Source organism: Sapajus apella, unplaced genomic scaffold, assembly GCF_009761245.1.
Source record: "Sapajus apella isolate SASKATOON/1434 unplaced genomic scaffold, GSC_monkey_1.0 scaffold21, whole genome shotgun sequence".
Taxonomy (NCBI): domain Eukaryota; kingdom Metazoa; phylum Chordata; class Mammalia; order Primates; family Cebidae; genus Sapajus; species Sapajus apella.
This window is the reverse complement of record NW_022436961.1, coordinates 28,519,616-28,544,105: the sequence shown is the minus strand read 5'-3', so window position 1 is coordinate 28,544,105 and position 24,490 is coordinate 28,519,616. Positions and strand designations below refer to the sequence as shown.

The following is a 24,490-nucleotide window of genomic DNA, read 5'->3' as shown; positions in this document are numbered from 1 at the left end:
GGAGATACTCACTCTAGGAAGAAGGCAAGAATGAGAATGAGAGAAATAAGCTTGGTATATATCAGGAATTACTGAAATGATTTTTAAATTTTGGGTTAAGACATATTTCTCCAGCTATTTAAAATTAGTTGTTTTTGATTGCATTTTTCCTTGTGTAATATTTCTATAAATCCCTATTTTCATATAAATCCCTATTTTCACTTATTTTGATGTTCCCTATACTAGTAAGTACGATATGAACCTTAACATGTGTATTTATATATACTAAGCAAAGGCAATTTTCCATAGAAAATCTCTTTGGTATGTTTTACCTGTGGCTTTCTCTCCTCTAACCCACCTTTGGACTTTAAGGACAAAATAAAATCTCATTACTTTAACTAAAATCTGTGACACAAGAACTCTAGGGAAATGATATGCTTGCAAAGAAGTGAAAAAATAAACAGGGCATGATTTTTTCTTTTTTTCACTTAGAATAGGAACGAATGGATTGGCTTCCTAAGGTGATGAAGTTTCTCTCCCCACTTCAGTTTTCTCAGACTTCGGGACTTTCAAGGCTGTCTTTGTTAACTTACCGCAGTCAGGTGGGAAAGGTTAACCCACTCAGGAGGAGGCATTCCAGGAGGGGACGCTTGCCTGGGCATCCATTTATTATTGATGTCACCATGCTCCTGGCTGTGCATGTGTCCCAGAAATATGATAACACATTGCTTAAAAAAAAAAAGTCCAAATAAATGCTGTTCTCTCTTAAGACTGCTGACGGTTGGAGAATCATCCCAGGAGGAGTACCATGGAGTGGTAGCAGTGCATGCGGACTTGATTCTGCAAAGACACATTTCCAGGTCTTGCTCAGGGTCCTTTTATTCAATGGTACCATCCCATGTTTGCTTATGTGTCAGTTTACTGAAGACCTCCTGGGAAGCGGATCCGAATTTTATCTGATATCTCTGGCTTTGACATTGTGACATGGCCCTGGTCATAGCATCAGATGGAAGGAATACCTGGTCATTCGTATTTATTATTGGCAAACTTGAAAAGTGGAGGCAGGGAGGAAAAAAAAGAGCCACCTGAAGAGATATGTTTATTGGGAATCCAATAGGTGAGGACAGCATTTAAAGCTATTTAAAATGAAATTTAAAACCAGAGAACTAGAGGCATGTTTCCAAAACAGAAAATATGAAAGGAAAATGATTCTTGTCTTCCTCCTCCTCTTCTTTGGTTGTGGCTATCACTTTCTTTTATTAGAACAAGTTAGCTGTTTCATAAACGCAACCTAAAAATAAGAAATCATATTGTGCGTGAGTGAGAGCAAGATTAGCAACATAATCAATATAAACAATATTTCCAACTGTATGCAATTTCCTTGGGAACAACCCCAAGTTACCAAGATGCGATTTCAATTGCTTTGATAAATGTGGTTTGCCTTTATCCATAAAGTGCTAAGCTGATCAACTGTGGAGTGGCTGCTTAGAGTCCGAAGCAGTGGGGTTATTAACTTTTGCTGCAAATATGAAGGTAACACTACCTTAGAGATATGTGTGTGTGCGTGCGTGTATATGCACACACACGCATATGCACACATATAAAACAAAAGTTTATGTACTTTAATAATGTTTATGGACTTTTTTAGTGGAGGCAGGTAAGTAGCTACACATCCGTGCCCGTGTTTGTCAATATCTTTTAAATATCCATTCATGGAACCCTCGGGGATGAAGGGCAGAAAGGGCCGCTCCTTGGGTCTGATGTATCTGCAGGCATCAGGGAATGTTCCCCTCGGCGCAGTGCCCTCCGTATCGAGGGAAGGCATTCCAAGATGTCATAAATAAATAAATAACATTTGCCGTTGTTTGTAAATCAATTAATTTGTAAGTTGAAAGGTCATGCAAAATATTTAGAGCTTTCCGAGGCAGCTCCTGAGCTGCAGCACGGCGGCCCGGCAGCAGCTGTCACGATTGTGCCCCTCTCGGTACTCAGCTGCGCGTCGCTGGGTATTTTCTGCTGGGAACGGGTGACCGCTTGATTAGCCGCTACTGGGTTTTGTTCAACGGAGAGCTCTGCATGGTTGCATTTTAACACCTTCTCCACTAAGCAGGAGGCCAGCACAGGGTGCTAAATTCCTGTCTGTGGCTGTCTGTGAAATAAATCTGTGTGTTGTGCCGTTCCAAGCTGTCAGCAATGGTTCGCCCTGATGGGCCCCTGAAAGGAGTTTCCTTTCGGTCTGTGGAGCAGTGAGCAGCCACTAGGGAGCTGTCTTTAGCTCAGATTTCAGAGTTAGCTCATTAGACCAATAACAGCAGACACTCTCTTAAACATATTCACAAAGTTATATTATGAGAAGGGGGAAAAAATGCCATGGCCAGACAATGCTAATATTGGGTTTCTCCTTCGTTTCTGTCCCAGCCCAGATAGGAGACAGGAGGACTCCCTGACCTCAGGCTCCTCTTCTTTCTGGTCCCCCCGACTTTCCGTTCTGATGTGTGGCCTATCTCCGTGACAAGATTATTTATGAAAGCAAAGTTTCTTCCCTTTCTGGCCAGGCAGTCTCTCTCATCCATTTTCTCCGTTCCTTCTTAATAGGAGTCCGAGCCAACGGTATCTGCAGTGGAGGGCGTCCAGTGAAATGATTATTCCATGTCCTGGCTTCTCTCCTTGGTCTTTAAATGCGTGTTTTTCCTCTTGGCTTGGGATGTCGGCAGTCTCCTCAGATATTTATGGGAGATTCATGAAATGAAGCCAGTCACTGAATTTCTAACTGGGGTGTTTCCCTGCAAAACAGTTTTGTCTTCTACACTCTAACTTGTTCAGCCCTTCTACTTTAAACATTGTAGGATTTCTCTGCCCAGCTGTTATTGGCACGCGATCGCTATAATGTACTAGATACCACACGGATGCCGTTTGCCAAGAATCTCGGATACTTTTAATTTGCGGGCAGTATTTCTTAGAGAATCATGGCTGGAGAAAGCAAAATAGAGTCAATACCCAAGCTCCTGTATTTTGCAGTGTCTGCATTTCAGTAAAGGCTATCAACTTTTTGCATAATTATTCAAAATAATTTTAAGAATATAATTCATTTTGGCTGATGAGTACTAAGTACATGCCTGCTTTCTTATTCTTGCAGTTATTTGTCATTATGATGTGTGATCTGATTTGTGTCTGGTAATGCTAGTTTTACAGTTACGCATAGATCTGCCTTAAGAATTCCCTGGTGCTCACTTGTGTAGAACATGCTGAATATGCTTATATTTGGCTTTAGCACAAAGGTAATTCTCTTCTTTCTGGAAAAAAAAAAGAAAAAGAAGACTTAGGCGAAGTATGTTCAGCCATTGTGAAGTAATTGAAGGAAAAGGAAAGAAAGCAAAATAACTTTTTTCCTTTTTTATGACAGACTCAAACACCCACTCCATGTTTCTTTTTCTTTCTTTCGGTTTTACTCATGGATAACTTAAAAATGGCTCAACTTGAAATTTTCCATGTGTCCACGAAAGCTCCTGGGACTTCTGAGGATATGTAGGCAGGAAACACTTCAGAATATATAAGCAATCAAAATTTTGTTTTCAGTTTGTGAGCATGCTGTATAAAACATCACAAACTTTTTGGGTTAATGACTTTTCCTACAATTTTATACACACATAGCATGTGTTGTTATTGTTTTTATTTCTGCTTTACTTTTGTTTTTCTTCTGAGAGGTTGATAAATAGGGGTAAGAGTAGTTTGGTTATTCTAGGCATGGACAGTTAACTATGTATTTCTACGCAGAGTAACTTTTTTCCTCCTCTTTGTTTAGTTGCTAAGGGAACAAATGCCTGGGATATAAAAAGCAACGATGATAAAATGCTGCTAATTTAATATTGGCAGTAAAATTTCAGGCAAAAGGAAAAAAATCAGATGGGAAGCCTTAATTCTTCTAATTGCACTTAGCACTTTGCAATAGAGCATTTTTCCCTATTAATTACAGTGCTCTCCGTGAGTACTTTGATGGTTAACGTAGTAGGTTGATGGGCTGAATACCTGTCTTGGAGTCCTTGGGTACCAACCACTGTGTGTCTCTGTGGCACCACCAGGCTGACTTTTTGCTCTTAAACAGCTGCTTAAACATTAATTTAATGGGTGTAGAACATGACCTTACCAAGTCCTTCTCAGCTGAGGCTTCTCACAGTGACCAAGGCAGGACGTGTTTTGCAGTATGGTTGGTCAAATGCAGAATAGAACCAATGTGAAGGGAACTGCAGTAAAATGGGGAGGAAATAGAGAAATGCAGACATAATGCATATTGTGATTTTTCCATGAACTTCCTAAGGACTGGCCTTGTACTTATGGCTGGGGAGAGGTTGTGTGCTGTAAATACTGCTTGGGAAAAATAGAACCATACCCGTATATCACTGAAGTCCAACTTGTATGCAATTGGTGAAAACTAATATTGACCTGGAAGATCTCCCAGGCCCTGCCGGTCATGATGATTGCATTGGAATTGGGGACAGAGTCTCCCAAGTGGATTCAAATATTAGCCTCTGTGAACAGCCCGAATGTAGGACATTTAAGACTATTTCACTTGGAAACTATGCAGTGATGTCTTATTTTTCCGGGAAAAATGCTGAGATATCTGGTAATTTTTTTTTTTTTTTTTTTTTTTTAGAGAAACCTGCTGTACTTTTCAAGTTAGATAAGGCTAGTTTATATCTGTAATTGGGAGCTGCTTTCTCTGGAGAGAGAGAGAGTGAGAGAGAGAGAGAGAGAGTGTGTGTGTGTGTGTGTGTGCGTGCGCGAGCACGCGCGTAATATGCAAAAGTTGCAAGTGTATGGGAAAGTGATGGTTCTTTAGGGGTCAAAATCTGTGTCTGATTTGGGAACCCAGGATGACCCCAGTATTGCAACCTGGCTCCCGCTATGTGGTTTGAAGGCTTGGTGTGAGCCTAGGAGCTTCGTGCAGGGATGATGAGCATTATTGTCTTTTAGACTTTTCCATATTCTCAGTGAAACCCTTCCCCAGCAGCCTTGACTCATGCTTTTGCTTTCTAAATGAGACTGTTTTAATTTCCATCCATTTCTTTATCTAGCTGTTTGTTTGTTTTACAAATAGACCCTGGATTCGATGATTTAAAAACAAAAATCCCAACTCAAGTGAAATAGAGGAGAACAAGCAGTAAATGACAATATTGGCAGGAAAACATGATGAAGCAAATTGCGTCTCTAGTTTCCCAATGGGACCCGATACCAAAGTGATTCACGTTTCGTGAATGAAGAATGTCAGAGGCCACAGGGGGTGTTCAGGGGCCCCCTCAAGGCTGTGGAGTGAGTCAGTGCCGAAGGCAGGACTCACAACCTGGCATCCTGTCCACTCACTAAGAGGACAGGCTCTCTCCCTGTTGACCCAATAATTTAAAACATCAGGGATGGAAATGATCAGATCACAGAAGAAAACTGCACTGAAGCAACGTGGCTCCAAAGAGCCAGGAGAAGCAACAGTTCTCTTTAAATCATACTTCATCTCAGCGAGAATATTTCTTAAGGATTGTATATATTACCTCCATCAATTTCTTTGCTTCTGTGGCTGTCTAGAAGGGCCTGCTCCTTCAGTAACAGAAACTTATTTATCCCTTCTAGTGAGGAAGACTATGCTGTCATCTGACAGAAAGGTGAAAACGTAAATATGGCCAGAGGAGTGTTTTTGACAGTAGCTACTTTGGATTATTGACTGAAAAGTATAAGCCAGATGGGCCCTGTTGTATTAATACAACTCAGTCCCACGACCTTTAAAGGGAAAATAAGTTACTGTGGTTCTGAAGAGACACAACACAGAAGTTAAAGTTGTATTTCTAGATTCTTTAAAAGAAGGGATTGAGGACTTGGCAGTGTATCCTGTTCCACTGTAGCCAGCATCAGCCTTGCTAGTGGGCTTCTGATTTTTGCTTTAAAAAAATCCCTGCTGGGCACTGGCAAGGAGACAGTGTCATGGAAATGTGATTAGCTGGACAACATAGTTTCTCATCAGCAAGAATATAGAAGGCTATTTATTTAAATATAGGCTCATAAGGAATAATGCAGCAGAAAACTACAGCCCCACATCCATGAAGATGTTCATTGTGTTGCTTATTATCCAGAATAGCAAAGACCTGAGCAACCTATTTCATAAGAGAAGAATGTCTAAGCAAACGATGGCACAGAGGTTTGATGCACTATTACACAGTCACTGAAAAGAATTCTAGAGTAGCTAGCAATGTGGAAAAGTAAATATTTGGGGAAAAAATAGAATATACGTTGATCTCTATTGTAGATACTACTGTAAATGTGCCTACATACATGCAGGCAGGAAGCAGAGAAAATAAAAAAGTCAATGGTGAGGGTGGTGTGATGATGGCCGTGGATCTGTGTGTTACTTTCTGTTTTCATGTTCCATCCCTCATGTCATTAGAAGCAGTGTTTCAAAGAAAGATCACCTGGATCAGCTTTTTGAGGAGCTGCCCTAGAGTATGTTTTAAGTGTTTATTCCCACTCTGCATTTGTCTCTGTCTGAGGGTGTTTGGCTCTTTGTGAAAATGAGTGTTTGTTCTGCAGAAAGGGCATTTTTTTCTTGTGCTCGGAAAGGAGCAGAGTGCCAGAGGAGACATGTTACATGGAGGCCCTGACCATTTGAAAACCGCAAATTAAACTGTGGCTAGTTTGGGAATGGTTTGTGCTTTGAAGTCAGTGCTTCAAAGTGTGAGTCCATCATTTTAAACTCTTTGTTGTTGTTGTTGTTTGAGACAGTCTTGCTCTGTTGCCCAGGTTGTGCAGTGGTATGATCTTGGCTCACTGCAGCCACCACCTTAGTTTATTAAAAAAAATTTTTTTTGTAGAGATGGAGTCTCACTGTGTTGCCCAGCCTGGTCTTGACCTCTAGGGCTCAAGTGAGCCTCCTGCCTCAGCTCTTAAAATGCTGGGATTACAGATGTGAGTCTCAACCCCTCCACCTGTGGACATCAAGATAGAAAATACCTCTCCCTCTCTCTGTCTCTACACATACACACACAGACACACACACACACACACATAATATCTAAGTAACTTCTTAGCAGTGTTTTAATATCTAAGTAACTTCTTAGCAGCGTTCTATAGGCTTTTCCATGACCTGGTAGGAAGCACAATAGACAAAGAAAAGAAAATCCTGTACTTTAATTTGTTTTTTTGCCATTGAACTTGTGTTTCTAGGCAAGTGGTTCTTCCCTTTGTGCCTCAATTTTCTTCCTATTTCCTGTCTACCTCAAAAGAAGACTAGCCACCTCATGGGACTTTTCGGTATGAACCCCGTTGTTCTAGATAAATGAATACATTAAAGATAATTCTGTTATATCCTTTAGGAATAGACTCTATTTTAGGAGATGAGGTGGGGCTCAGTTTGACCTGTGGCACCCATCTCTCAGACCTGCTTACAAAGTTACCGTTTGGAAGTCGAAAGGTTTAGGTGCCTTTTAGGGAACTGTTATATTTTTTTAAATGATGTGATAAAATTTCATTGTAGAGTTGTTTTTAAAGACAGCATTATAGAAGTGACCACTTTGATTTTGGGCCACCCTCCCCCCCGCCCCCGCTTTTTTTGACAGAGTCTTTCTGTGTCCCCAGGCTGGAGTATAGTGGGGCAATCTTGGCTTACTGCAACCTCTGCCTCCCTGGTTCAAGCAATTCATGTGCCTCAGCCTCTCAAAAAGTGGGACTACAGGCACCCACCACCACGCCCAGCTAATTTTTGTATTTTTGGTAGAGACGGGTTTTCAGTATATTGACCAGGCTGGTCTTGGACTCCTGACCTCATGTAATCCACACGCCTTAGCCTCCCAAAGTGTTGGGATTACAGGCATGAGCCACTGTGCCTGGCTCATTTTAGCCCTATCTTAATAGTCAAAGTAAATTACATTTTGAGTACAATTTGGAAGTTGGACATTGATGTAAATCAGGGTATATTCTACTCTGTTCATTTTTCTTGCAGCAATTTTACCAAATGTAGCCAGTTTAGAGACAGATCATTCACTGGGCTTGAAATTATGGTCCAGGAAAAGCACTGTTTAAATGATTTATAATATTGGAATGAATGGTAACAACCAATTCCACATATAGATTTTACTTTGAGAAGTTTTAATCCTATTTTCTTTTTTTAACATGTCACTATTGTCCTAAGATCTTTGGACACGGGGAAAATACAAATTTAACAATCAAGTGACACCAAGAAGTGGAAGTCCTCCACAAAGTGGAAGGAAAATGCCTTTCCTAATGAGACAGAAAACAAAGATGAGAGAGTTCCAGAGACAAAGAGCTTTGCTACAAACTAGCCCTGGTCCCCTGAGAGCACAGACTCTTGCTGGCAGGAGAGAGCACTTTGGTTAATCCTTAATTGTTCTCTTGGTGCTTCGCCAGAGAGATTTTTCAGGAGAAGGATATAATGGTTCAGCTCAAAGGATGTATGAATTAGTGGAGTGGGTCAGTAACGATTGCCCTCTTGGTTCTCAACAAACCTGGCCATCGCCTCTTCCCGGAGGGATCATGGCCCAATGTTCTAAGCATAATGACCTCACAGCTCCTCAGTCACACCTTCCAGATAGGGGTCGCCTCTTAGATGGCATCAGGTTTCAACCTGAGCTTGCCTCAGGCCGGGGAGAGGATCCCCACCCCACCAGTGCTCCCATAGGAACCACAGTTCAAGCTCCATTGTCCTGAAGCCAGATCTGATTCCAGAAGTTCCAGTGCAGGAGACTACTTCCCTGCTGCCCTACCACATAAAAGTCATTGTAAACAACGTTCATCCCCTTCTTTTGGGGAGACGGTTGGGAGTAACAAGAAAAGTTGAAGCTGTAAGAAACGTTCGGAAACTGCATCACAGAAAATAATCTAGTAGCCGTGACGGAAGAGGGATGGGGAAGAAGCTGCAGCCCTCAGGGGACATTCAACTCCTTTCTAAAAGGGTCTAGAAGTTCTGGCCAGTTTTTTGCAAGTTTTCTCAGAGGCCCAGTGCCTGATACATACTTAGGTATCCATGGAACCCTCCCAGTCCAATGCTACCCAAAGCTCCCAGAGACTCCCAGAGTGGGAGCGAAGGAGCAACTCTGGATAGCCTCTCTGAGGACAAGTGACCCATTCTGCTTTCCCCATGTCCAGTCAGGAACTTCCTGTGTTCCTTGGGCTCCTTGTCGGCAAAATGAGGCTGAAAACAGGGATGAGAATTTCCCCAGATGAGAGCTGCCTGGGAGCTGTCCGGGGCCGCTTGCCTGCCTGCCTGCCTATCCCGTTGGCTTCAAGATCAAATCTGCAGCCACAAGCAGCCACATTCTGACTTTAGAAGATGCTCCACACCCAGGGGGAGGGATGCAGCGGGGAAGAATTGGGCCATTACTACCCTCATTATTTATTTCTCACCCAGCACTCCAAAGCCTGCAAGGAAAAGAAGTCTAATTCCCTCCGCATTTCCATCCTGCAATATTTACTCCAAGCCCGAGCCTCTGCCTGTTAATGTTCTCTCTGAGGAACTCCACTTGCTTTGAGGCAAGGGCCGTGGGGAAATAGAACACAAAGGGAAAAGGAGGCAGAGAAGTGCTCAGCCCCGGGCCCTCGCCAAAGAACTGGCGCTGTCATAATTTACACACCTTCCCTAATGCGCAGCACATGTCTGGGCTACAAAAGGCATTGGGTAGGCTCGGCGCTGGCTGCCTCGCAGTGAGCCTGCTGGGAGTGTGTCAGCAATACTCTTAACGATGACAAAGTAGTTCATCAATAATTTTTCCCCTTATGCCCTTATCCAAGAATGGAGCCACAAAATAAAATTCGTCTCCCATCCCGACAAAATAAAATCCCTCTCTGTACAGTCCTACCCATCCCTAACCCCACCGGCAGACTTCATGTTGCCTTAGGTAAGATGGCCACAAGCTCAGCCCCAGAAGTAGGATCCTGGCCCTGGGCTGGAACCTTTGATTCCACTTTCAGGCAAGCAAACGTCCCTTTCCCTGAACTCTCTGTTCCCTTTGTCTGTGCTAAAGTTGGATAGCATGGAGGCCTTTCTGGCTATTGTGCTTCAGAAAAGGAAGCTCTCATAGTTTTTACCACAATCCTAGTGAGTTCACTGCATTTTAGTTCCTTTTTATCCGTCATCCCCGTTCTGGGGTCCCTATGTGAGCAGCATTGTTAGGATCAGCAGGCTGTGTGGGAGTGGGCGCGGGCGCAGGAGCAGAAATTTAGGTAGAACAGTTCCTTTTAAAAATGCAGGACCGGGCATGGTGGCTCACACCTGTAATCCCAGTACTTTGGGAGGTCAAGGCGGGTGGATCACTTGAGGTGAGGAGTTCGAAACCATCCTGCAACATGGTGAAACCCTGTCTCTACTAAAAATACAAAAATTAGCCAGGCGTGATGGCACGTGCCTGTAATCCCAGCTACTCAGGAGGTTGAGGCAGGAGAATTGCTTGAACCCAGAGGTAGAGGTTGCAGTGAGCCACGGTCGCGCCATCGCAATCTAGCCTGGGGGACAAGAGTTGAAACGCCAGCTCAAAAAAAAATGCAAATAAACTTATTTTCCTTTATATGTATGCCATGTTTAATGGAGAGATTATTTGGAATTATAGATATTGTAAGAGAAAAGAAAGCACACCTGCTAAGACTAACTGCAAATAATATTTGGCAAATGTGTAGATATCTGTTCAGCTAGATGTTGATGTCTTCGTATATGTTTTCCAGGAATCCATTTAGTTAGATCTCTTTTCATTGCCTCTTTTTCTTTTTCTGTCTCATTCCTCCTCCTCCTTCACCTCTCAAGTTTTTTTCAAAGGTAGGAGCTAGTCTTGTCAGACACAGACTATATGTACCTTCTCTACCCCTTCCAGTGCTGGATGGACGTCATTGGCAAGCACAGTGCCTGGCACTTAGCATGTACTTGGTGCTCATTAGGTTACGTGTTAGCACATCATCTTTTTAGGTACCCCAAAGGCCATAAGGTTGCTTCCCATGCTAGGAGTCATGTGCTAAAGACTGCATTGTATCTCCAGCTTCTGTTAGCAGTATGGCCCTGTGTTGAGGTAGGCTTGACTTTTGTGCCAACCTCCGCTGTCTAATTTCAATCCCTTGCTTGCTTCCTGCAGCATGACCATTGGCAGTCTATCCGTAATACAAGGATTTTCCTTTATTTATTGGATTAGCTCCTCAGCTGGCATTTTTACGGTTATGTCGTGCCTGTTGATTGTTGTTGGCTAAAGAACAAACGCCTGGCTGATGTCCACAGGGAAGAACAATTTGCACATTTATTTTATCCTTTTGTTGATATTTCAGTTCCAAAGGTTCAAGGTTAGTTTGCTTAACTAATGCGTTATCCCTGATCCCAGGTGCTTCCATATGACAGTGTTGTCTGGGCTTGGCTCCCTCGTGTGACATTCAGGACTTGCAAGGAGGTACACATCCTTATGAAGTACTCACAATTCCATTTATTAGGGGTTACAGATCCAAGATACAGCCAGTTGATTAAAGGAACAAATGAATAGTGGGTTTGTTTATGTGTCAACAGGGGCTAGTTGTTGAATTTATCTTATTTTTTCTCACGCAACATGGCCTCAGTACTGGTGATCGTGACTGCTACTGGTGGTTTCCAGGCTGTAAGTGCAGAGACAGCAGGGACCATGTCTTCTCCATCTTCCCCAAGATTCACCACTGGACCCATGATATGTTTGAGCCTCATAAAGGTCACTTGGCGATATTGATGATGATGGTGTCACTACTGCATTGCTTTGTAATTGAGCAAGCCAAACTGTGGTGCCCAGTGACAAATTGACACATTCCCCCTTGACAACAGAAAGCCAAACAAGAGGCTGGGCCTGTCCCATTTCCCCTGTGGAAGGAGGATTTGGGAGCAAGGACTCAAATGCAAGACTCTTACTTAACTGTAACTTAGGAAGTTCTAGGACTCCAATAAAGTTGTGATTTCTACAACTGCTGTTATGAGTTTCTGGTTGCTCAGGAGTTTTCTGCCAGGATAGTCAGGCCCCTTGAGTTGCTGGTGCTACTGCACTGAATTCTGAGGTCCCATAGACCAGGGCAAGATCCATTTCAGAGACTTTCGATGTCTTGGTCCAAGTGGAGAAGGATTTTGAGCTACACAGCTGTACTGGAGAAATTAGTGGAAGGTGGGCAGCAAAGGAAACGATGAGGAAATAGAGAACTGCTGAAATGTAATGACAGAAAAACTAAACAGAAGGGCTGAGTGGACAGACTGAACATGACCATAGAAAGAGAGAATGGAGGGGAAGGACTTTCACAGGAGAGAGCGTGTGTGGATACTGGGGGAAGGTTTGGGAAGATGGGAGGCAAAGCCAAAAAAAAAAAAAAGGGTGGGGGGAAGAATGCTAAGATCCAGAGTAAGAACATGAAAAAAAACAGAAGATATGTAGGGAAATGCAGGAGGAAATTAAAAACCCAGATGTAGAAAGACCAAGACTGCAGAGGGAAGAAAAGAACGGGGATGGAAAATGAGTACAGGAAAAAAAAACCACAAAAACCTGCAAGCTCTCTTTGAGGGAGGTAAACGTGGCATTCATCAGATGAGAATTTACATGAGACATGCTACATTAACAAATGACTCCGGAAAGAGGCAGCTGGAAAACTCAAATACATCTTTATCTGATGAGTTTTTCAAACTATTATTTATTTATATTTGCATTGGCCCCCAAATCCACAGAATGTGAATCAAATCATCATGAATATGTGTCGTGAGGAGACGAAAATAGACAAAAGTGACGGTGGCAATAGATTGTTTTTCATTTTCCATTTCAGAGACAATTTAATAACAATTTGGCTCCTATGCTTTCGTTTGTTTTGTTTTCTCAAGGGCCTATTGGGTACATGTCTGTTTTGCTCTAAGTTTGTTTATAACTAAGAGGGAACCCAGTCTTTCACTTCAGTAACACCAACCTAATTTTGTCTAGGATCCTGAGTTTCTCTCTTTCTTCTCCAGTTCCTCTACAAGAAATTGGCCACGTGTCAATCTTTTCCTTTTCTGGAAAAGCTTTTTCTTTCCCTACTAGTTACTCAGTGGCGCTGGTAAGTAGGACCTGACATTTGTTTATTCAAAGAGACGGTGGTGACGAGTGTATTTCCTGTATTGTGAAATCTGAACTCATCTGTGCTCTTGTAACGAGATATCAATCTTTTGTGTAATGCCAGGTAGTGTGCTTAATTGCCCTCTTGTAATGTGTTATCCCTGAGATGATAATTTGAGTTATTTCTTTGTTAACCTTTACACAGCCAATAACAAATTAAACATCATTATCTGAGTTTAAAATAGGCTGTAAATCTCTAAGCCCTGCTAATACTCAGACACTTACAACCAGGGAGTCATAAAATGACATTAAATGACACTCTGAAACACAACCCAGAAAGTACTACAAATACATGGGAAGAAAGTAGAACGTGACCACCGGAGTTTACATGGAAGAGTCCCTCTGAATCGCCATGTGGAGATTGTTCAAATTATAGCAGCTTTGCCCTAACAAAACCGCCTAAAATGCACTTTCTTCATCTTTCTTTCTATGGCTGGTGTCTCAGAGTTGGACATTCCTTCTCCTTGTTTGGCTTGAAATAGTGCGAGGAAGATTGAGTTTGCTTCTTCTGTGCCGTCAGTTTCTCTCTTCTTTTGACACTGATATCCTTGTCTGTTTCCTTCCAACCTATTGCCTGAACCACCCATCTGGTCACTTCTCTTGTTTTCCCTCCCACTGCCTGACATTGTAAGTCATCTCTCCTTCATGGCATTGTGAGCTTGCGAGAAGAATTATGTCTTGTTCTTATTTTGTAGAGTAGGTGTGCCATGACCAAGGGTTGGTGATGGCAGCTAGGAGGGATGGGGAAGAAGGCCTACAAAGGTCAAAAAACCAATTTCATTAATGTTATTCACATCTTCTCTATTTTTTTTTAAATAAAAACTTTATTTTTTAGTCCACTAAATAAAAACTTTATTTTTTAGTACTTTTGTTTGCCAAAGAGCAAGAGGGATAAATAAAAAAATCTCTAAATATAATTATTTTTCTGCCAACTTATCCTTGGAATTCTAGTACTTTAGAAATGTATATATTTTGATTAATATTTATGATTATTATATATTAATATGAATGTTAGCTCTTTTTATTATTCTAAAATTAGTTTTTTTTTACCCGGTTTTAGGCAGAGGAAACTGCTATTGGAACCAACATTGCTGTTCTTTTTCTCAGAGTTGTTTGAAAACTGGTTGTATGGGATTGCAGCATAGTCTAATTGCGCCTTATATATCCATTAAGGGCCAGAGAGAGAAACTGCCTTCTCAAGATAGCATTGAAACTACCGTTAATGGTAGAACAGTTCTAGAACTCTAGCTTCCAGCCCCCAATTTGAGTATTCTTTCTGTTATACCCCATGTCAGATGGAGATGGTTAGAATGGGTCTGTTTGATATATATATTTGAGATAGAATCTGGCTCTGTTGCCCAGAGCCAGCATGCAGTGGTACCATATTGGTTCACTGCAGCCTCAACTTCCTGGGCTCAAGCGATCCTCCCACTTCAGCCTTTTGAGTAGCTGGGACTACAGATACATGCCATCATGCTTGGCTTATTTTGTATTTTTTTTTTTTTATAGAGATGGGGTCTCACTATGTTGCTCAGGCTTGTCTCAAATTCCTGAGCTCAAACCATCTGCCTGTCTTGGCTTCTCAAAGTGCCAGATTACAAGTGTGAGCCACAGTGCCTGGCCTGTTTTTTTTTCTTAAATATTGCATGAACAATGGTGATAATGTGAGAGAATGTGTCTTTGGGACTTACCAACCTCAGTGGAATGAAAACATAGCATGAAATAGAGTGGATTTTAGCACAGAGTGGGCGGGAAGGAGTGAGTCACACACTACCACCTGTAAGTTCTGCTTCAGCTGTGCATTCTCCAGGATTTCATGGGGACCCATCTCCACCACCTCCTGTGCTTTTTGTTTTTTTCTGTTTGCTTGCAACACAAAATCTTTGCTCATAGGCTGCCAAGTAAAACTCTTTTAGTTTTATGAAAATTATTGCAACATCTTGAAAAAGTTTTATTCTGAAATTTAGTGTTTTCCTAAAAATAGTGGATTTAGTCAACATTTTCATACTTAGCCCATGATTATACATAGTATTCACAAGTTAAAAAATCTCCCCTTTAGGTATAAATTCTGAATATTTCTCATTTCTAATGAGGTAATTGCCTTTGTGTTCTTTTATTCTCTCAATTGCTCACCCTCCTTCCTCTTTTCCTTGGCAGAAGTTTTTCTAGTTTATATTTAAATTATTTAATTTTATTGTGAGTTCTGCTTAATTATGGTCTACTTTCATTTTTGTTAATTTCATTATTCTGCTTTCTGTGGGTTTGTTTCACTTTTAAGTTTCTTTGATCAGATTCTTAGGTTTTTTGTTTTTTTTTTAGTTTTTCTTTTTTTTTTTTTTTTTAAAAAAAAAATTCATTTTGGGCTTTGCCTTTTCCTCTGTGTGCAGTTTTGGCCATGATTTTTCATCAGTTTTCATTTTTTTTTTCTGATTGTCATTTTTTTGTAAGTACTCAAATTGCAGTTCTGATTTTTAAGTGATTGATTTTTAAATTTAATTTCTTAAAATTTAAGAGACTACCTTAAATTATTCATTTTGGTTAGAAAAAGTGGTTTGAACAATTTTTGCCTTTTGGGATGCTGGGAAAAAATTTCATTCATGTGTTTTACATCTTCAATCTTTGGTTTTTAATTTTTTTGGTTTATTTTTTGAGACAGTGTCTGACTCTGTTGCCCAGGCTTAGGGTGCAGTGGCACAATCTCAACTCACTATAACCTTCACCTCCCAGGTTCAAGCCATCCTCCACTGCAGCCTTTCCAGTAGCTGGGATGACAGTCATGCCACCATGCCCGGCCAGTGTTTTTACTTTTTGGTAGAGATGGGGTTTTGCCATCTTGCACAGGCTGGTCTTGAACTCCTCAGATCAAGGGATCTGCTGGCCTCAGGCTTTGGCTTCCCAAACTGTTGGGATTACAGGCATGAGCCACTGCACCTGGCCCCACCTTGTTTATTTTTTAGTCTATTTTATTTGCCAAAGAGCAAGAGGAAGGAATATGTTAAAGTCTCTAGCTATAATTATTTTTCTGCCAATTTTTCTTTGGAATTCTAATACTTTAAAATTTATATATTTTGATGTAATATGTTTATATTTATGATTAGTGTGTATTATTAATATAAATGTTGGCTCTTTTTATATAAAATTAGCTCTTTTACCAGTTAATGCATTTTTTACTTTTAACTTTACATTGTCTACTATTAGTTTTGTGACCTCTGCTTAATTTTGGTTTGTTTTTCTCATCCCTTGTACATCTTTTTACTTATAATTTTAATTTTTGATTTGAGTGTTTTTAAAAAAAGTTTATTGGGGTGTAGTTTACATACCATAAAATCCATCCATTTCAGTGTGCACTTCAGTGATTTTTCATAGATTCATGGAGTTATGGAATATCTGAGCGTTCTTTTAAATAGCATACGTATTTTCGATCTAAAATGAATGTTTTATTCAATCCCCTTTTAATAGGAGAGTTATATTTTTGGTCATGAATCTGTCATCTTCTTCCATTTTTATTGTTTTTCATTTCTTTTATCTGCTGTGTTTTTGTATAAAGATGTTTGGTTTAAACCTTTTAAAGTATTTTAGAGTGTATGTATCTTCTTTTTAAGGAGATAAGCTTGCATTACAAGGAATTGAAATTGTATTCCAGTTATTTATTTATTTATTTAAATTTTTTTCCTTCTAACTTTTAGGTTCAAAGGGTACATGTGCATGTTTGTTACATGGGTAAATTGCATATTGCTGGGGTTTGGTGAATAAATTATTTTGTCACCCAGGTAGTGAGCGTAGTACTCACAGGTAGTTTTTTCCCCCATCCTCCCCACTCAAGTAGGCCCTGATGTCTGCTGTTCCCTTCTTTGTGTCCATATATACTCAATGTTTAGCTCCCACTGTAAGTGCGAACATGCAGTATTTGGTTTTCTGTTCCTGTTTTAATTCACTTAGAATAATGGCCTCCAGGTGTATCCACATTGTTGCAAATGATGTGATTTAGTTCTTTTTTTATGGCTGCATAGTATTCAGTGGTGTGTATGTACCACATGTTCCTTATCCAGTTCACCATTTTGGGGCATCTAAGTTGATTCAATATCTTTACTATTATGAATCGTTCTGCAATGAACATGCATGTCCATGTGTCTTTACGGTAGAATAGAATATATATCTTCTTAATAGAACTCTTAAATTTTTTTCCAAAAAGTATTTTTTAGCCTATATTTCTATTAGTGTCAGTCATAAGTGGAAGTCCTATTTGTGTTTGACACAAATAGTTTTGTAAAATTTTGCCTTACCTCATCCCTTTTGTTTCTTTCTTCTGTTGCCATTTCTTAGTCTTTTTAAATAACAAATTTGGCTACTATATCCAGGTTAATATATCAATTTTTATATATCTTCCATTTTGATCATTATTTTTAATTTTTAAGTTTTACAGTCATTGATTATTAGGCTTACCTCTATTTTGATTTGTTTTAGTGTTCCTCACCAGTCCCCTTCATATTATGATAACTGCATTTTAAGCTTTTAATTTTGCTGTATTTTTCTGGTGTTGGATTGCATCTTTAATAATCTTGTCAAGAAGGGTATATAGGTGCTATGTTTTCTAACACTTTGAATGCCTAAGAGTCTCCCCTTGAGGTCTTCATTTATGAAATATTAGCTATAAATCTCTTAGGTCATACCCTTTTCTAACTATTTAGACATTGTTCAGCATATTCTAGCATTTGATGTTGAGATAGGAAAGTTTGGGGCTACCTAGATTTTCATCGATTATTCCCGGAACATAAAGAGCTTTTTTGCCCCTCTAAAAAATACATAATGGACATTTAAAATTTGCATACATTTCTTCAGCTCAGAAAAATGTTCCCGTATTACATTCTTTTATGCCTCTTCTATTACATTCCTTTGTCTTTCCCCTCTGTGTTCTGGGAGAGCATCTCAAGCTTGCAGTCCACACAGTGGTTGCCATTTCCCCATGGTTGCTGCGTGAAGAATGGACTGGAAAGTAGCTTGAGACAGGAAGAAGCAGAAATGCAACTGGGAGAGCAGTTAAGGTGGCTGTTAAAAAGACACAAAAGGGAAATTAGCATGGCTCAGACCAGGAGGGTGGCAGCACAGATGGAAAGAAGTGGATGAAATGGAGATACATTTTAGAAGTAATTTTCAGGGTTGCTATGAACATCTTTCCTTTATATTGCCTCTCTAGGTCTTGTAGTAAGAGCCAGGGGAGACTGCACAGGGTCTGTTAGCTGAAGGTCATTTTGAACTGGAAGTCTGCTAACAGATACAGCAAATTTACAGGGAAGGGGAGTCCTAATAGTTGGGCATTTGCAAAGTGCTTAAAAATTTGTGCAGCAATGCCTCACTTGCACCTCTTATCCGAGGGTGGTTGACAGTGCAGACAGAGCAAAGAAAACTAAGGTTCTGGGTAGTTCATTGACTTGCTTGAAGCCTCCAGTTAATGGAAGAATAATGACCTCATTTTCTCTTTCTTCAGAGCAGTGGATTTTCCACTCCCCCAGTGTATTTAGAGCCTTTGGTGTCTGTGGGGACTTTGGAATTATTATATCATTGAGGGAGGTGGGGGCAGAGAAAGGTGGTGGATCACCTCAGCACACAAAGCTGATCCCCATCCCCCGTCCCCACACATTGACCAGCACAGTTCCCCTTTTGCCTGTGATATTCTTTTAATTTCTAAATATGACTTTTTTTTGGAGACAAGGTCTTACTCTTGTTGCCCAGGCTGAAGTGCAGTGGGGCGATGGCTCACTGCAACCTTTGCCCTGTGGGCTCAAGCCATCCTCCCACCTCAGCCTCCTGAGTAGCTGGGACCATAGACATGTGCCACCATGCCCAGCTAATTTTTGCATTTTTTGTAGAGATGAGGTCTCATCATGTTGCCCAGGCTGGTCTCAAATTCCTGAGCTTAAGAGATTTGCCCACCTTAGCCTCCCAAAGTGCTGGGATTACACGTGTGAGCCACCGTGCCTAGCCTTAAATATGAAATTTTTGATTTAAAGAAATTCTGTTACCTTTGGGCTTGATGGGTCTGTGGCTTTAATACAAAAGGCGCTTGAATCCTCTGCATACTCTTAATCTAGATTCTGACCAAGCGCACCACCAAATGGAGGCGTCATGAGAACCGTGGGACACGTTGTGCAGTTGCTGGTTCAGCTCCACTGAGCTGGGGCTTGGAAAAGACTTTCTCCATTCCTGGTCTGCATCTGTCCTTGGCCTATAAGCTGCCTTTTTCCTTGCCTCTTTTTTGTTTTTTTTTAAAGACAGTCTCATTCTGTTGCCCAGGCTGGAGTGCAATGGCGGCTCACTACAACCTCCACTTCCAAGGTTCAAGCAATTCTCCTGCCTCAGCTTCCCCAGTAGCTGGGATTACAGATGCCTTCTACCACACCCAGCTAATTTTTTTGTCTTTTTAGTAGAGATGGGATTTTGTCATGTTGGCCAGGCTGGTCTCAAACTCCTGACCTCAGGTGATCCACCTGCCTTGGCCTCCCAAAGTGCCGGGGTTACAGGTGGGAGCCACCACGCTCAGCCTGCCTTTTCCCTTTCTTGTCTTTCATTTCACCTCCCTGGAATTTGCTGCTTTCTTGTGACACATATTGTCCACTTGTCTTTTTATTTAGTCTTTCCTTTCTTTATATTTTCCTCCATCATTTCTGTTCTTATTCTCTGGCGTCCTTCCTTCCTGTCTTCAAGTTCTGTCCACGATCTTCCTTCCCTCTTCTCCTGTTTTCCCATTCTTTCTTTTCCTTGACATTCTGTCTTCTCTTTCTGTTCTTCTGCTATTTCTCAACACTTTATTACAAAGATACTGAAATACACAGTACTGAATAAATTTTACAGTGATACCTCTATACCTACCACCCAGATTTTGTTAACATTTTCCTAAACTTACGTTATACATACCTGTTTATCTCTCTAGCCATTCATCAATCAGTATTTTTTTAATGCTCTCAAAGCAAGTTTTAGGCATCAGTCATTGGTACACTCCCTTATTTCAGCATGCAGATCATTAAATAGAATTCAAGATTTGTTTATAGTCTGTTTTTATTTAAGGTAAAATTTTCATATAATGAGCTGCAGAAATCTTAACTATATGAGTTTTAATGAATGAGTACTCCTGAGTAACCACCCCATCAAGATACAGAATGTTTCAGTCACCCCAGAAATTTCCTTAATGTCCCTTCTTAACCAATTCCTACTCCCACTCACCCTTCAAGAGATAACCACTGTTTTGGTATTTTATTACTACTACAGACTACTTTTGCCCATCCTAGAATTTTGTAAACATGGAACCAGACAGAACTGTATTCTTTCCTGCAAGTCTTCTTTCACTCGGTTAAATGTTTTTAAGATTCATCATATTGGGGGTTGTGCATGGTGGCGCATTCATGCCTGTAATCCCAGCACTTTGGGAGGCCAAGGCTTGTGGATTGCCGGAGGTCAGGAGTTTTAGACCAGCCTAGCCAACATGGTAAAACCCTGTCTCTATTAAAAATACAAAAAATTAGCCAGGGATGGTGGCACGTGCCTATAACCCCAGCTACTCGAGAAGCAGAGGTAGGAGAATTTCTTGAACCCAGCCCTTGTTTTTTTTTTGGTGTTGTTTGTTTATTTGTTTGTTTGTTTTTTTTTAGACAGAGTCTCATTCTACTGCTCAGGCTGGAGTGCAGTTGTGCAATCTTGGCTCACTGCAACCTCAGCCTCCCAGGTTCAACCAATTCTCCTGCCTCAGTCTCCCAAGTGGCTGGGATTATAGGTGCCCCCCACCATGTGTGGCTAATTATTGTATTTTTAGTAGAGATAGGGTTTTGCCATGCTGGCCAGGCTGGTCTTGAACTCCTGTCCTCAAGTGATCTGCCCGCCTCGGCCTCCCAAAGTGCTGGGATTATAGGCGTGAGCCAGTGCACCTGGCAGTCCTTTATTTTCTGCCCCCATTTCCAGCCCCCTCCTCTCTTTGTTCCCAGAATACCTTCTGAATGTGTGAGTAAAATGGAGGTGATAATTTCCAACTCACAGGATTGTGGTGGGAAGAAAGTGAGATCATTTATAAAAGGCTTCCATATCAGTTCCTGGCACACAGTGGGCACTCAATAGGTGGTGGTTCTGATTAGACAGAATAGGCACAAAGGCTTCTCTCTGCAAGACTTATTGTGATTGGATTTCTGCGGTATATTTTGCTCCCTGGCTTTTGCCAAGTGATCTCACACCTATGTGCCTTCATTTATTTCTCTAAAACCTCTCCTTTCCCCGTGAATTAAATAAGGATAAAAATATAAACTTTCCCAGTATTATTGGAAGAGAATGCTGAGGAAAAATGATGGCAGAAGAGTTTGTAAAAGAAATAGCATCTCCTCTTTTTTTTTTTTTTTTTTCACACTACTCGAGTTTTGCAAGAAATTGCCTCGAGATCCTTGGATGAGAAAACTGTATTCAAAAGCCAAGAGCTACAGTTTGAGGGATATCCTTTTCCCAGACCCATTAGCTGCCATTCAGCTAGGACTTAGCAGTTTCCACTGGAGCATAAAGAAGTTTATTTTACCATTTTAATTTGGTGCTGCTTTATTTACCCTGTTTGTGCTAACCCAAATTTGGCATCCACTCTGTATTCCAAGTGCTAATTTAAGTGACATATTTCCGTTCTGCCTGGGAAGAATACACAGAAGAGCTGAAAGACGTGTGTTTATAATTATAAGGTACTGAGTTGGCTCAAACAACATCGCATAGCATATGGGAACTATGTGGGCTAGTTAGCAAAAGTTTACGCTGAAGCCTGATGCCGTTTGGCTGAGTTTTGTAAACTCAGAATTGTTAAGCTGCGTCTAAAAAGACATGGGCTGAGTCAATTTACTATTTCCAGGCTGGTCCGTTGTGGTGTTAAGGACTGCCCCAATCCCTTTTCTTGGCTTGAAAGCGCAGAGGACTTGCATTCTGTGCTGGAGCTGGTAGATTTTGCTGGGGTAAGAGGGCAGACTGTTTTCTTACAGCACGGTCTTAGAATCTGTACATGAGTGCTTGGCCCCAAGCTGGCTAGATCTGGCTTTTAATTTCTCACCCCAGATTGACATTGAGGAGGGTTCTTGGATTATACTCAACATGGCTCATTTTAAGCTTTCTGGTTAAAACAAGGTTGCATATAATCTTGTGAAGTTTTGACTTAACAGATCTTTCATATTATGTAATATAACAACACATATATAAATAGGGTATTTTGAACTTAGAGGAAATGGTGTAGAAATGGGTATATTGATTTTATGTGTGCATTTGTGTGCATGTATAACCCATAGCTCTTTATTATATACATGCAGGGGTATAAGGACATTTATTTATGTAACATGGCTGGCTGTGTAAAACTGGAGTTTCAGTAAGATGTCATTGTACACCTACTATGTGCAGGCAAATTAGATCTTGCTTCCTGATCTCAGGTTTCCTTTTCTACCAAAACCACTGGGGCTGGGAAGAGGAGATGACAGGGGAGAGCCACTAGGGGCTGAATCCCTCAAGCCAATCCTAAGGCAGCTTTAGGCTCTAGAACTTGACCCCTAGGCCAAGTGAACTGGTGGAGAAGAAAGCCATTAGCCCTCAGTGGAAGGCTTCCTGGTGAGGCTGCCTTGCCGCTGCTGTTGCTTCTGATGTTTACTCACTGGTGAGTATAGAAGCAAGGCCACCCATGGCTCACTCTCTTTTGGTTTTTGAGATGGAGTTTTGCTCTTGTTGCCCAGGCTGGAGAGCAATGGTGCAATCTCGGCTCACTGCAACGTCGCCTCCTGGGTTCAAGTGATTCTCCTGCCTCAGCCTCCTGAGTAGCTGGGATTATAGGCATGCGCCACCATGCCAGGCTAATTTTGTATTTTTAGACGGGGTTTCTCCATGTTGATCAGGCTGGTCTCAAACTCCTGACCTCAGGAGATCCACCTGCCTCGGCCTCCCAAAGTGCTGGGATTACAGGCGTGAGCCACCACGCACAGTCCACCCATGGCTCTTATCCAGAAAGCCAAATCCACTTAGCTTATGGAAGGGGAGCTTTGTGTGCCCATCTTCCTGTTATTTACAAGGAATACACAATGTCTTTCTATTACAGGCATACTAGAAAGAGACTGGGTCAGAAATTTAAACTACTTGTAAATGTGGGAGAGTTGTTTGCAAGCCATTTGCGTTGTCATATATCTGAATCATTTTGATTCCCAAATGCCTCCGGCATATGAGGCCAAACAGTAAAATGTCTATAGTCTCTCAAACCCCCTATTTAAGTGGATATTTGTTTAAAGAATCAGAGTAGCCTATGCCAAGTAACATGCTTTATAAATCATGTCTTTTTTCATCTTTAGAGTGGATTAGATGAGGTCTTGCCCTTTTATAAGTTTGCTATGACACAGATTTTTATAACCCAGATTTGAATGTATTGCGAGCCAAAATCTTGCCTTGATGTCACAGGGGAGATGGTGAAAGCTGCCGTGATGTGGCATTGGCCCATCCTACGAGTTTGTTATCTGTCAACACCCAGCAGAGAAGGGCCTGTTCCTTCTACTTCACCACCCATTCCTAACGAGTCACGTTTAATTTATCCTTTTCTGCTTCTAAAGCATTCTCACATGCATTTATGCCTGTAGTAACCTTCTAGGGGAGCTAATGTTAGCCGCATTTTATAGGACACTGAGGCCCAAAGAAGCTAAGGCATCTGTGTGAAGCAGAGTGTTTTGTCAGCGAGTGACAGAGCCTGAGTTGCCTAACTCTAAGTCCAGTGTTCTTTCCTCTACACTACAGCTGTCCCTTATATTTGAATATCAAATAATTAATTTAATGTAATTGGGTGATACAATGTTGCTAGTTTAGTTTTCATCTATTAGTCTTGTTTTGCAGGATCAACATGGTTTTTTGGAAAGAGCCGTGGATTTGGATTCTAAAGAACTGAGTAGAAGTTCTTGTTCTTCCCCTGTTTAGTTTTATGCGACTTGGGGCAAAACAATTCTGAGCCTCAGTTTTCCTCATCTGCAAAATGGGCCTAGTAGCAAATGTCTTGTGAATGCTGGAGGATAGTGTTTGAGAAAGCATTTAGGAAGGTAGAAAATATTATGTGAAATGGAAAAGGTTACTCTTATAATTCTCTTTTCAACTAGATTGTTGATTCCTGGCTGGATTGGATCACATCACTTTTCTGTTTCTATAATTTACATAATGCCAGCTACATGAAAGTTATTCAATAAATATGAGCAGATGATTTATTCATGAGTGAAGCTGAGATCATGCCTCCTAGTTCCCTTGTTTCTCATCCCCAGTGCATAATGTGGTAACACCCCAGAGATAAGTTTTGGCAGATTAAACTATGCTCCTTAATGCGTGTATCAACGTTCAGATTTGTGTCCATGGACTTATAAAACTCATTTTAA

General features: G+C 41.0%; 1 protein-coding gene and 1 long non-coding RNA gene across 2 annotated transcripts in view; one reads left to right on the top strand and one right to left on the bottom strand.

Moving 5' to 3' along the window:
- EBF2 (EBF transcription factor 2) overlaps window positions 1-24,490 on the top strand; it is a 202,933-nt gene that overhangs the window by 33,060 nt on the left and 145,383 nt on the right. The gene's annotated exons all lie outside the window — the stretch shown is intronic.
- LOC116558514 lies at window positions 6,969-16,999 on the bottom strand. The gene is made up of 3 exons (XR_004272031.1): window positions 16,916-16,999; window positions 9,602-9,605; window positions 6,969-6,981 (listed from the first exon to the last, which is right to left on the bottom strand). It is a non-coding gene; the product is annotated as an uncharacterized LOC116558514 (long non-coding RNA).